This window comes from Meriones unguiculatus, chromosome 6 (assembly GCF_030254825.1).
Source record: "Meriones unguiculatus strain TT.TT164.6M chromosome 6, Bangor_MerUng_6.1, whole genome shotgun sequence".
NCBI lineage: Eukaryota > Metazoa > Chordata > Mammalia > Rodentia > Muridae > Meriones > Meriones unguiculatus.
In genome coordinates this window covers 64141716-64154576 of record NC_083354.1, presented here as the reverse complement: position 1 = coordinate 64154576, position 12861 = coordinate 64141716, and the positions used below count along the sequence as shown (strand labels likewise).

At 41.1% G+C, this 12861-nt stretch overlaps 1 pseudogene; it reads right to left on the bottom strand.

The window, feature by feature from the left end:
* The window catches only part of LOC132654514 (baculoviral IAP repeat-containing protein 1a-like), a 79875-nt pseudogene that overhangs the window by 40669 nt on the left and 26345 nt on the right, over positions 1-12861 (bottom strand).

Sequence of the window (12861 nt, the reverse complement as noted above, 5' to 3'; positions counted from 1 at the left end):
GTCACTTGAGTTTTTGATCTTGGCCATTCTGATGGGTGTAAGGTGAAATCTCAGGGTTGTTTTGATTTGCATTTCCCTAATGGCTAGTGAGGTTGAGCATTTCTTTAAGTGCTTCTCTGCCATTCGGTATTCCTCTACAGAGAATTCTCTGTTTACCTCTGTTCCCCATTTTTTAAGTGGATTACTTGGTTTGCTGCTTTTCAGCTTCTTTAGTTCTTTATATATACTGGATATGAGTCCTCTGTCAGATAAAGGGTTGGTGAAGATTCTTTCCCAATCTGTAGGCGGTCACTTTGTTTTGATGATGGTATCCTTTGCTTTACAGAAGCTTTTCAGTTTCATGATTTCCCATTTATTGATTGTTGCTCTTAGAGCCTGTGCTGTTGGTGTTCTGTTCAGGAAGTTTTCCCCTGTACCAATGAGTTCTAGGGTATTCCCCACTTTTTTTTCAAGCCAATTTAATGTGTCTGGTTTTATGTTGAGGTCTTTGATCCACTTGGACTTCAGTTTTTTGCAGGGTGACAAGTATGGATCTATTTTCATTTTTCTACATGTAGACATCCAGTTAGACCAGCACCATTTTTTGAAGATGCTATCTTTTTTCCATTGTATGGTTTTGGCGTCTTTGTCAAAGATCAGGTGTCCATAAGTGTGTGGGTTTATTTCTGGGTCCTCTGTTCGGTTCCATTGATCCACTATTCTGTTTCTATGCCAGTACCATGCAGTTTTTAAAACTGCTGCTCTATAGTACAACTTAAGATCAGGGATGGAGATACCTCCGGAAGATCTTTTATTGTAGAGGATTGTTTTAGCAATTCTGGGTTTCTTGTTATTCCATATGAAGTTGAGCATTTTTCTTTCCAGGTCTGTAAAGAATTGTGTTGGTAATTTGATGGGCATTACATTGAATCTGTAGATTGCTTTTGGTAAGATTGCCATTTTTACTATGTTAATCTTGCCAAGCCATGAGCATGGGAGATCTTTCCATCTTCTCATATCTTCTTCTAATTCTTTCTTCACAGATTTGAAATTTTTTTCAAAAAAGTCTTTGACTTCCTTGGTTAGGGTTACTCCGAGGTACCTTATGTCATTTGTGGCTATTGTGAAGGGTGTTGTTTCCCTAATTTCTTTCTCAGTCCTTTTGTCTTTTGTATACAGGAGGGCTACTGATTTTTTTTGAGTTAATTTTGTATCCGGCCACTTTGCTGAAGGTGTTTATCAGCTGTAGGAGTTCCCTGGTAGAGTTTTTGGGGCCACTCACGTATACTGTCATATCATCTGCAAATAGTGATAATTTGACTTCTTCCTTTCCAATTTGTATCCCCTTGATCTCCTTCTACTGTCTTATTGCTCCAGCAAGGACTTCCAGCACTATGTTGAAGAGATATGGGGAGAGTCGGCAGCCTTGTCTTGTCCCTGATTTCAGTGGGATTGCTTTAAGTTTCTCTCCGTTCAGTTTGATGTTGGCTATAGGCTTGCTGTATATCGTCTTTATTATGTTTAGATACTTCCCTTTTATCCCTGATCTCTCCAATACTTTGAACATGAATGGATGTTGGATTTTGTCAAATGCTTTTTCAGTATCTAGGGAGATTATCATGTGGTTTTTTTCTTTCAGTTTGTTAATATGGTGGATCACATTGATGGATTTCCGTATATTGAACCACCCCTGCATACCTGGGATGAAGCCTACTTGGTCATAGTGGATAATATCTTTGATGTGTTCTTGGATTCAGTTTGCAAGTATTTTATTAAGTATTTTTGCATCAATGTTCATAAGGGAGATTGGCCGGAAATTCTCTTTCTTTGTTGAGTCTTTGTGAGGTTTAGGTACCAAGGTGACTGTGGCTTCATATTCCTTCTGTTTCTATTTTGTGGAATAGTTTGAAGAGAATTGGTGTTAGCTCTTCTTTGAAGGTCTGGTAGATTCTGTGTTGAAGCCATCTGGTCCTGGGCTTTTTTTGGATGGGAGAATTTGATGACCGCTTCTATTTCTTTGGGGGATATAGGACTATTTAGTTGATTTGCCTGGTCCTGATTCAGCTTTGGTAAGGCAAATTGATCAAGAAAATTGTCCATTTCAGTTAGATTTTCAAATTTTGTGGCATATAGACTTTTGAAGTAAGTCCTAATGATTGTTTGGATTTCCTCAGTGGCTGTAATTATATCCCCCTTTTCATTTCTGATTTTGTTGATTTGGGTGGTGTCTCTCTGCCTTTTAGTTAGCCTGGCTAAGGGTTTGTCGATCTTGTTGATTTTCTCAAAGAATCAGCTCTTGGTTTCATTGATTCTTTGAATTGTTTTATTTGTTTCCAATTGATTGATTTCAGCCCTGAGTTTGATTATTTCCAGCCATCTACTCCTTCTTGGAGTGTCTGCTTCTTCTTTTTCTAGGGTTTTTAAGTGAGCCATTAGGGTGCTTGAATGAGCTGTCTCGAATTTCTTCTTGAAGGCACTTAGTGCTATGAACTTTCCTCTTAGCACTGCTTTCATTGTGTCCCACAAGTCTGGGTATGTTATGTCTTCATTTTCATTGATTTCTAGAAAGACTTTGATTTCTTTCTTTATTTCTTCCCTGACCCAGCTGTCATTTAGTAACAAGTTGTTCAGTTTCCATGTGTGTGTAGGCTTTTTGTTATTTCTGTTATTGTTGAGGTCCAGCTTTATTCCATGGTGATCAGACAAGATACATGGGATTATTTCAATCTTCTTGTATCTGTTGAGGCTTGCTTTGTGACCCACTATATGGTCTATTTTGGAGAAGGTTTGATGAGGTGCTGAGAAGAAGGTAAATTCTTTTGTGTTTGGGTGTAAAGTTCTGTAAATGTCTGTTAGGTCCATTTGATTCATGACCTCTGTCAGAGACATTGTTTCTTTGTTTAATTTCTGTTTGGTTGACCTGTCCTTTGTTGAGAGTGGGGTGTTGAAGTCTCCCACTATTAATGTGTGGGGATCTATATGTGCTTTCAATTTTATCAATGTTTATTTCACAAATGTGGGTGCCTTTGTATTTGGGGCATAGATGTTCAGGATTGTGATGTCTTCCTGGTGGAATTTTCCCTTGATGAGTATGAAGTGTCCTTCCCCATCTCTTTTTATTAATTTTGGTTGAAAGTCTATTTTTTCAGATATTAGAATGGCTACTCCTGCTTGCTTCTTGGGTCCATTTGCTTGGAAAGTTGTCTTCCAACCCTTTACCCTCAGGTAATGTCTATCTTTGTGTCTTAGGTGTGTTTCTTGTATGCAACAGATTGCTGGGTTTTGTTTACGTATCCATTCTGTTAATCTGTGTCTTTTTATTTTAGAGTTGAGTCCATTGATGTTGAGAGAGATTAATGACCAGTGGCTGTTAGATCTCTTGATTTTGATGTTGGCTGTGGTCATCAGGTTGTGTGCTTGGTTGCTTTTTGTTTTACTGAAGTGGGGTTATTTATTTCCTGTGTTTTCTTGAATGTAGCTAGCTTTCTTGGGTTGTATTTTCCCTTCTAGTGTCTTCTGTAATGCTGGATTTGTTTGTAGGTATTGTTGAAATTTGTTTTTGTCATTGAATATCTTGTTTTCTCCATCTATGAGGACTGAGAGTTTTGCTGGGTATAGTAGCCTGGGCTGACATCTGTGTTCTCTTAGGGTCTTTATGATATCCATCCAGGCCCTTCTGGCTTTCATAGTCTCTGTTGAAAAGTCAGGTGTGATTCTAATGGGTTTGCCATTATATGTTACTTGGCCTTTTTTCCTTGCAGCTTTTAGTATTTTTTCTTTGTTCTGTATACTTACTGTTTTGATTATTATGTGGCGGGAGGATTTTCTTTACAGCTCAAATTTGTTGGGTGTTCTGTAGGCCTCATGTATTCTTATTGGCCTCTCCTTTAGCTTGGGTAAATTTTCTTCAGTGATTTTGTTGAAAATATTTTCTGGGACTTGGAGAACGGAGTCTTCTTTTTCCTCTATACCTATTATTGTTAGGTTTTGTCTTTTCAGATTGTCTTGCATTTCTTGGACGGTCTGTGTTAGGAATTTTTCGGATTTAACATTTTCTTTGAGAGATACATCAATTTCTTCCATTGTATCTTCTACACCTGAGATTCTTTCTTCCATCTCTTGTAGTCTGTTGGTTATGCTTACCTCTGTAGTTCCTGTTTTCTTCCCTAGATTCTTCCTTTCCATTATTTCTTCCATTTGTGTTTTCTTTAATTTTTCCAATTCTATCTTCAGGTCTTGAGTTGTTTTGTTTACTTCCTTCACCTGTCTTATTGTACTTTCCTGTTTTTCTTTTAGTTCCTTCAACTCTGCTTCTTTCATTTCATTCAGTGTTTTAAGCATTTCCTTTCTAAAGGCCATAAACTGTTTGGCTGCAGCTTCCTCTATTTCTTTACGGATGGCAATATTCTGTTTGAGTTTATCTTCCTCTATGTCTTTACGAATCTTATTTGTTTCCTCTGTCATCATGTTCATGAGCATAGTTGTTAGGTCATCTTCTTGGATTTCAGTTATGGTGGGGTGTCCAGGGCTACTTGCCCCTGGGTAACTGGGTTCTGGAGATGCCATATTGCTCTGTCTTTTGTTGCTTGAGCTTCTATGCTGGCCTCTACCCATTGTGCTATCTTAGGTGTTTTTGGTTATTTTCTGGTGGTTCCTGGGGATCCTGTGGTGGAGAGAATCCCCTTTGCAGAAAGCTGGTTTTTCCTGAAGGATGTCTTCTCAGCTTTTTGGGTATAGTTCCTGGATGGCTGGTGTTTTTTCAGGAGTTGCTCACCTCAGGGATATAGACCTGAGTGGTAACTGTGGTCTTTGTTAGTCGAGAGGGTTCTCCTCTCACCCAGGGAAGTCCTGAGGACAGCTGCCCTGTTTCTGGGTTTCTTGTTGTAAATTTAATGATCAGCTGCTGTGACCCAGTTGGACATCAGGCGCGCATCAACTGTTTGTGCCTGTGTATGGAGCACAGCTGAGTGCTGGCCCCTCGGCCCCACTAGTCTGCTAGACTTTTTCTAGGGAAGGATTGGGTGATTTAGGTCAGTACAGTTTCCTTCCTTCCCTGTGGATTCTCTGGAGACACGGACTCCCAGTGTCTTTTTTTGCCCTGGTGCACACTGCTCAGTGTCTGCCAGCTGGCTGGCCGCAGAAACTGCCTGTGCCTGGAGCATAGCTGTGTGATGGTGGCTCAGTCTCTGCCAGCTGTCTGGTGTGCAGAAACTGCCTGTGTCTGACTTTGCGGCCTTTGGGAACCTGGGTGCCTCCCTAAGCTGGGTAATTTTCCGGGGACCTTTTCAGGTTGGGGGTGTCGGCTGAGTGCTCTGAGATCAGACCAGCCGTTTCCATCCCTGTGTGTTTGCACTGGACAGTGAAACTCATTCGCTGGTGCCCTGGTGCCCACAGTTCTATCTCAGGCAGCGAGTCAAGCGCGCAGGAAGGCAGGGCTCAATGCCGGAACCTGGGTCCCCGGCTCTGGCTCCGGGCTGGCTCCTGGGGTGCCCGTGGAACCCGAGTCTTTTCCAGGGGATGTCTGGGTGACCTAAGGCTGGTCCCAGTCGTTTCCTGTACCCTGGGGTTATCTCTCGACTGAAAATTCCAGTCTCTGATAGTGTGGTGCACACGGTTCAGTCTGGGACCGTGACCAGAGACACTGGCTTGTGGCTCTGGGCTGGGGCTGGGGCTGGGGGCCGGCAGCCAAGCATCTGGCGGAACCGGGATCTCTTCAGCGGTTTAGCTGGGTGAGTTAAAAGCTGATTGAATCCCCCACTGTGGGGTATCCTCTCACCTGGGAAACACAATGACTGTGTTTTATGGCCGCGAGTTCTGATTACTGGTCACTGTGCTGATCCTGCTGCTGCTGCTCAGAATGCGGGGTCTTGGTTTCAATACAAGAAACAACATCAAAAGTCAAATCAGCTCGACTTGGGTGAAGACAGTTGGAACAATAGCATTTTTAAGGCTGAGGCAGAGATCACAATTTCCAGGTCAGGTTTGGCTCCATACTAACTGCAAGATCAGCCTACGCTACAAACTGAAAATCTGTCTCAAGGAGAAGTCCAACTAAGGAAAATGACACATGACTTTGAGGTTCAAAAGTTCTAGCAGAAAGTCAAGCCTACTGCCCTGCAGCAAAAGGGCAGATGAAATGTGTTTAGTCTGCATTTTAATCAAGTCGAAGTCTAAAAGGGTCTCAAGCATCTGCTTCTTCAGGGAGAAGGGCTCACTGTTCACTGTGAAGCCCCATCTATAGCTATCGTGTGACAGTTGCTTCTTAGATTCTCGTGGACAATTTCTAATTATGGTACATTTATAGTTGACAATCGCAGCTCAACCCCACAATCTTGTGTTGCTGAGTCAGAGAAGGGGTGGGGCTCATTACCATTGCTTCCAGAAGTGCATGGTGGCTCTCAAGGGCTGGAATCCCTTCTGCAGAGCACTTCAGGTTTTGAAGAAATACACAACTATGCAGAGAAGAGAAAAGTCATGAAATGGTTCTGTGCAGTTAAGTGTCTGCATTAGCTTTTTGGAGGACATGAAGATTCAGGACCAGGAATGAGGCAGAAAGTGAACATTCTCAGTGACTCTGTCAGTCTTGCATCCTGTATAACCTTCAGTCTCTGGGTTCCAATAACCAATGCATGTGGTTTGTAAAGTAATGGTGAGGATATTCGGGGAATGTGTTGGGGTGAGAACAGAGTCAGTGCCTGTCTGTGAAACCAGCTAAAATAATCTTAAAGAATAAAAAATAGTGACACAGCACTGTGGGTGCAAAGGCAAGGGGATAACTAGGGCACACTGGATGCTAGCATGTTCAGAGAGAGACCCTGCTTCAAGGGAACAAGAGGGTGACATAAAGGAGAGGAGACTCCCTGTCTCCCTTTGGCCCTATGTAGAACACACAGTGCACACACAAATACACTTTACCTAAGTGAACAAGGTAAAAAAATAAAAATTCACAGATTAAATTATGAGAAAACTATAGAGTCATGGAAAAAGAACAACAAAGGACATTAAAACATACTAAAGAGAGTGTACAATTAAGAATTTAGATAACAATAATTTTTAACCATTTCAACTCTTGTCAAACTGTCAGAAACAAACCCACAAGATCTGAGTGTGTCAACTACATGAAATTCACATTAAGAATAAAAACATAGATATCACACAGTTAAATAAAAATTCAATGCTTGCTGGGCAAACCTGGAGACTGGGCTCAGATCTCCAGCACCTGTGTAACAGCAAGGGAATAGGGACAGTGTAATCTTAGTGCCAGAGAAGGAGAGACAAAAAGACCTTAGGGGCTCACTAGCCAGCCAGTAAATCTAATTGGCCAGCTCCAGGTTTAGTAAGAGACCTGTCTCACAAAAATAAGTTGGACAGAACTACAGACCTATTTCTGAATACACAGAGCATGTTGCTTTCAGGACAGAGAGGAATAAAGCTGGAACTGACTCAGAATTTCCTCCCTGCTGTCTCCCTGTCACAGTACTGGAAGAGGCTTTGCAGTCTGCTGGGGGAGGAGGGCCACCTGCATTCTACCACATCACTATCATGCCAGACAAGATGAGGCCAACAGTGAAGAGTGGACTGAATCTTTTGGGATAACCAACTGCTTTTGAATTGGGCTTGAGGCTGCTTCACAGATTCTCTAAACCAGGTCAAGCTGGGTGTGGTGCTGCAGGCCTGCAAATCTCAGCACTTGGGTATCAAAGACAGGTGGATCTCTGGATCAAAGGCCAGACTGATCTACAATAGCAAGGTCAGAACAGAAAGGGCAACACAGTGAGACAAAATGAAAGAAAACAAAACCTAAACTAAAGAAACTAAACCTAAACTAAAGAAAACAAAAACCTAAACTAACCCTGGTCAAAAGCACATGGTCCAGAGAGTCTATAAAGATCTTAGCAGGGCAGGGTCTACTAATGCTATCTGGCTTAACGGACATCCTGTCAAATTGCCTTCTAAATATTTATGTTCCTGTGCAAAGAATGCTGCTTATTTGATCCTTGGCTAGGTAATAATTGATGATCAAGTGCTCAGCACTAAATGAGACATCTATGTCAACCTCACACCAAGGCTCTGGGAGCATCTCACGGCACAGCCATATCCATTGGAAACAGGAAAAGCCATGAAGCCAGCACAGCTGTTTGACACAGCTCTAGCATAGGTGAGCCAAATGCTGCAATCATTTTCATTCTTTCTCTCTTTTGTAGGTTTTTAGGCTCTACGTGTTTTATTTGGGGGAGGGGGAATCTTTTATGCATTATGATTTTTTTCTCTCTTTTCCCAAGAAATTATGTCTGAGTTATTTTCTTTTAGAAAAAATGATATTATCTGGCCACTGTTGTGAAGGTTTCCTTATGCTTTGGAGATCATTGAGCACAGATTAGCACGTAAACTAGAAATTCTTTTATGAGGCCATTACTACAGGAATCTTTTGTGGATATCTGCCCTTAAGCAAACTCAAACAGAATAACTGGTGCAGGGGAAACAAAGACAAGGACAAACTCTGACTGGCCAGAAAACCAGGTAACAGATTCAAGGCCTCCCTTTACAATACACTTAGAACTCTCTGAAAAATGTAGTTTAAAGATAGGGGGTCATAGAGGGTACACCCCTGGAGGAAGAGAACTCAGTAAATAAGATAGTTTGACTAAAATAACTTGTTTCTACTTTATAGTGTAGATGATGACACAAGTAGTAAAAGGAGTTAGGTATTAATATTTGCTCTTCATAAAAAAATAGTTCAGGTGTTTTCTGTTTGTCTGGAGTGCCTTAAAACTACAAATACTGCCTGCCTAAAAGTAGGGTGTTATATAAGAAATGTGTTTGCTTTGGATAAGACAATCTTTAGATTCTATAACTTGGAGTTATAAGGCTTATAATAAGCATAAATCTGTTCTGTTTGTGTTTTCTAATCATGACTGAAGTTGTAACACTTCGTAATGAAAAATCAAACAAATCATTTGCACTTCTTGGACAGGTTAGTCTGTCATTAGTTGGTCTTTGTTCTGTGAAACCTGTGTAATAAAGAAGCAATCTCATTGCTAGTCAATCAGAACTGCAAAATTCCCCTAAGCGCCTCTCCTGACTCACTCCTCTCTCCCTCGACAATTATCTCCTCTGCACACCACTCTCTGTTGCTCTCCTTCATCCATAAACACTGATCAAGTGGCAGAGCTTTCTGAGCCATGGTTTGGAAGCCTGTTCTTTTTTAAAAAGTATTTTATTCTTTGGAAATCACAGAAATATGTACAATGTATGTGGATTATATCAACCCCCACTGCCTTTCTTCAGTTTCCCCAGACTCCTCCTCAAGTCAGGTCACCTCCCAGCTTTGTATCCTCTTTTAACTGAATTCAATTAGTGCTGCTCATGGGTGAGTGGACACGGGGCCATCCAGCAGAGCTCAGGACACCTCAAGGCCCATGGTATGAAGAAGAATGACTCTAGCAGATACAAGTGTCAACAGCTCCCCTCCTAGCGGTGGGGCATGGCTTCTCTGGATTTGGCACAGGCTTGCATGGATAGGCAACCACAGCAACTGAGTTCCTGAGGAAGGACCCTGCTGTGTACCAAACAAGACAAACCCAAGCTGTCCTCTACAACCTCTGGGTCTTATGACCTCTTGGGCCCCTCTTCTGCGATGTCTCCTGAGTTTTGGAGGAGGAAGTGTCCTCCTTAGGAATGAACAATCCATGTAACATACTGTCTGCACTTTGACCTTGTAAGTCTCTGGAATTCTGTTCTTGTTAAGGTCTGAATTTATGTTCATTCCAGACTCCCATTAGCAACTGAGAGCCCTGGGGTGTCCTAGAGAGAAACTTGTATGAAAGGATATGGTCATTGTTGCCAGTTGTCAGTTTACATCTTGCTATTGTCTATCTAAACAAAAGCTGGGGCTAAAGAGATGGCTCAGTGGTCAAGAGCACTGGCTGCTCTTCCAGAAACCAGGGCTCAATTCCCAGCACCCACATGACAGCTCACAATTGTCTATAGCTCTTGCTCCATGGGATCCGACTTCTTCACTCATGCAGATGAAACACCAATGTATAAAATAAAAATGAATAAGCTAAAAAACAAAAAAATGTTGGGTGTAGTAGAGCATACCTGTCATAGAGCACTTGGGATGTGGAGGCAGTTGGATGAGTTTAAGGCCATCCTCCCTAAATACTGAGTTGGAGGCTATCCCGGGTTGTCTAGTGCTCTGTCTCAAACACCTCTCTACCAGTTGACACCCCCCCTCCAACAAACATAGCAGGCAAGCCAGTCAATTATGGTAGCACATGGCTGTGCATCTAGTATTCATGAGAGTAAGGCAAGATGTGAGTTCAGGGGAAATCTCAGCTATACTGCAAATCAAGATCAGCTACACAGTAAATTTTTTTTAATTGTTTTTTTTTTTTCTGAAATAAGGTTTCTCTGTGTAGTCCTGGCTTTACGGGACTCACTCTGTAGACATACTAGAATTCTGTCTTAAAAAATGTGAGGGCTGGAGCAGTAGTTCAGTGGCAAAGTGCTGCTTCTTACTCATGGCAGTCTGGATTCAACCTCCTGTCCCCTTTCACACACACACAACACACATAGAACTAAAATAAAAAGAACCAACAAACGACTGAAGAACAGGCAAAGCTGAAGGTTTATGTAGATGTGTGTGTGTGTGTGTGTGTGTCTGTGTCTGTGTGTGTGTGTGATTGTGTGTGTGTGTTTGGTAAAAGGACAGTAACTGAAAATCAGGACTGTGTTTCCCCCTGGATGAGGAGGACAGCATCAACCAGGACAAGGGAGTGGCACAGTGGCCTCTAAGGCATTGAGAGACCTTGACTTCTTGACTTTAGCACTCAGCTCCCAGGATTTATTGTTATTGTCCTTTCAACCAGATACGTAAGTACAGTAGATATGCATTACATATGCTAGTTTTAATTAAAATAAAACAAAGTTTGTTGATAGATTCTAGAACAAGCTTTAAGTACAAAAAAATTCTCTCCCTCCTTGCCACACAGGGATTGAGAAGAAGGCCCTGGCATTCTCAACTATTTTCTACATACTCCTAAAGAAAAAAGAAAAAAGTGGGGCCTAAAATGTCTCAGTGGGAGAACAGTCACTACTCCTGGGAGGACTCAGGTTTGCTTCCCAACACCCATATCAGGCAGTCCACGGCCTCCTGTAACTCAGTTCTAGGATATTTGATGCCCTCATTCTGACCTCTGTGGGCACCAGGCATGCAAGCAGTGCACAGATATACATGCAGACAAAACACCCAAAAGTCAAATACTTTAAAAAGGAAAAGGAAAAGAAAAAAGTGAGCACTGCTGTATCTCTTCTAACTTCAAAATTAAATAGAAATATTCTGTGTATTTATTTATTTCTTTAAAACCAGGATAAATCTTGCTATAGCCCTGGGAGGGCACAAAACATATGATTTAGAAGAAAAAGACCTGAAAAGAGCTAGAGAGAGATAAGAGAAGGTAATGGGAGGACGGTGGTGAGCATGATTGTAGTAAACTGTAATATATATATATATATATATATATATATAACATATATGTAAAACATAATGTACATATATATGCAATGTTATTGTATGTATTAATGCATACTAAGAAAACATTTTAAGGAATATTTTAAGTGATTCAGATACTATTAGCATGCTATCTCAAGACCAGATGGTTATTTAAACCTTTACATTTAAATGTTAATAATTAAACTTAAATCAATTTAGAGCACTTTTATGTATGTGTTGGATGGAAAGAAAACACACTGGTGGAACTGAACACAGACTGCTGAGGCACCAACACAGTTGCAGATTTTCCTGCCTTGCAAGGGAAACCGGATCAAAAGACTCTTATTTCTTAATAACAAGTGCTGGATTTTAAAACAGATCAACTTTAGGGCAATTCATATCAAAGTATTTAATATAAAACAAAACTACATTTTTCTTCATGCAGCTTCCTGAGAGTTAGGAAGTCATGTGTCAACCACCTTGCCCAGAAATACCCACTTTTCAATCTGCGCATATTGATATTTGTCTTTGAAAATTCTAATTACTACATAATGACAAATTTCATTGTGCAAGTGGACATTTCTAGGGTTTTCTTATGTAGAAGAGGAATAAAAATACATTTGAAGACTGACAGAAAAGGAGTCAGAGTAGCTCTATAGTAAAGTGATTGCCTGGTGTGCTCAAATCAGTGCTTTCACTCCCAACCCTGGAAAAAGAAAACCACTGAGGAAATCTTAGACAATAGAAAGAGAAACCTGTAAAGCATTCTAAAAGGAGGTGAAAAAAAAAAAAAAACAAAACTAGTTTGTACTCAAAAAAGTCAGAAAGGCTTAGAACTGGCAGACATGATGTGGCCTCTGCAGTGGGCTTAGGTGGCTGAGGCAGGAGGATCATGAGATCAAGTTCCACTCGATAGAATTGTTATGACAGTCTGTGCTACACAGATCCGGTTTTTAAAAGTGTGTACATAGATCCAACAAAAACTAAGATCTTACTATAATGAGAAAAAAAGCTAGACAGGGAGAGTATCAAGGGGGGAAAGAAATAAAGATACATGGATGTATTCTTCGCAGTGGGAACCAGAGAGTGAGCAGACACTACCCACAGATAACAAACCTGAACAATGAGGGAATAACAGATGAAGTGAGTTCAAAGTCAAGAGAATTTACTTTGCTCACCTTGGGAAAAATTTGGTGTGGTCTGCTAATGGGTGGTCACCTTCCTCCCACTTCTCCATACATCCTCCACAGGAAAAACACCGGACAAGGTCTTTTTTGCCTAGGAAAAGGAGATGGGGTCAGCTCAACAGCACATACACCTGTCAACTCACAAGAATTCGACTCCAGATTTCACTAGTGAAATCCTGCTTGCTCCTCCAGTTGGGTTAT